Source organism: Octopus bimaculoides, chromosome 3, assembly GCF_001194135.2.
Source record: "Octopus bimaculoides isolate UCB-OBI-ISO-001 chromosome 3, ASM119413v2, whole genome shotgun sequence".
Lineage (NCBI taxonomy): Eukaryota > Metazoa > Mollusca > Cephalopoda > Octopoda > Octopodidae > Octopus > Octopus bimaculoides.
In genome coordinates, this window is record NC_068983.1 from 37,342,345 (window position 1) to 37,344,049 (window position 1,705).

The 1,705-nt window shown below is 35.7% G+C and overlaps 1 long non-coding RNA gene across 1 annotated transcript in view; it reads left to right on the top strand.

Annotated features, from left to right (window-relative positions):
* LOC128247280 (uncharacterized) overlaps positions 1–1,091 on the top strand; it is a 12,737-nt gene extending 11,646 nt beyond the window's left edge. The window contains exon 2 of the long non-coding RNA XR_008263637.1: positions 114–1,091. This is a non-coding gene — a long non-coding RNA (uncharacterized LOC128247280). The remainder of the gene's footprint in view (positions 1–113) is intronic.
* The last annotated feature ends 614 nt before the right edge of the window (positions 1,092–1,705 follow it).

Here is a 1,705-nt window from a genome sequence, read left to right on the forward strand (position 1 = left end):
ATGTGTGTGTGTGTGTGTGGACATTATACACGCACACAAACACACACACATTCATCATCATCATCGTCGTTTAACGTCCGCTTTCCATATATATATATTCTTTTCTATTCTAGGCACAAGGCCCCGAAGTTTTTGGTGAAGGGGCCAGTCGATTAGATTGGCCCCAGTATGCAACTGGTACTTAATTTATATACCCCAAAAGGATAAAAGGCAAAGTCAACCTCGGCAGAATTTTAACTCAGAATGTAAAGACAGATAAAATACGGCTAAGCATTTTACCCAGCATGCTAACATTTCTGCCAGCTCGCCACCTTACACATATATATATATATATTACATGCACACAGGCATACATAGGCAAACATACATACAAACGCACAAACACCTACACCCACATACACATGAATGAATGAGTGAATGAATGAATGAATAAATAAATGAACGAATGAATGAACAAACATATGAATGGAAACTGTGCTGAAATTTAACAACAACAACAAAGTACATTGAAAGAGAAAAGTCTTTTGATAGTAAAAAAAAATTTGGGAGTGTTGGTCAGGTGGAGAGAATGTAGCATTGAATACTTGCTTTATTCAGATGTTGCTCACCTTATTCTAATGAAGCAGTTAAAGTGATGAAATACAATTTGCTTTAGTACTGGAAGACAATTATAAGTGAATGGCATGGCCTTTATTTAATGTATCCGATGTTCTTTTACTTGATCAACATAGGATCAATGATGTATCAGGCCTACGTTTAATAGAAATGTAGGTTTAACAGTGTATTTACAGCATTGTCATTATGCCTGTGAATGTAAGTGTGTGTGTGTGTAGCTGCTGCTGCCAACGTGACTCAGCAACAATAAGAAGGAAACAAAGCACCAGCACCATGTAATTTTTGTAAGAAAAACATGTCAGCTACCAGAACAGGTATCTTGAAAGATTAATCTAATTTTATTTAATTCAGTTTATTTTCCCTTTTACAGCAGCATGACTAAATCATCTTTTTAAAGCAATTGAAACTGGTAGCGTATTTTAATAAAAATGTAAATACTTTCTTACTTTTATTCATAATAAAGTTGTCAAAGCATTTTCTTCTTTCTGTCTTTTAATATACATGCATGCATGCATGCATACATACATACATACATACATACATACATACATACATATATACATACATACAGAATGTCTACATATTCAACTTTAAGCATGAGAATACATACATAAAACATACAAATCTGCACCAACATACATACATACATACATACATACAAAAAAAAATACCTTGTTGTTGATGTTGAAATTCCAATGAAGGAGCCTTGGATCTAGGTTAGAAACCAGTTCTTTCTCTCTTGGCAAGAAATCTTGAAATAAAACTGAATAATGACATACATACATACATACATACTTACGACGGAGGTACGGCAGCACAGAAGAAATCTGGTCTCCATGTGGCTTGACTATAAAAAAGCCTTCGACTCTGTCCCCCATTCGTGGATGCTAGAAGCCCTCCGACTTGCTAAAGTCCCAGTGAACTTGATTAATGCCATATGTAACCTGACGTCTTCCTGGGCCACCATTGTGAAGTTAAATACAGTAAGTGGATGTATCACCAGCAAAAAAATACAATATCGCAGGGGGATATTCCAAGGAGACAGCCTCTCTGTGATGCTGTTCATACTGTCGGTAAGCCCATTATCATT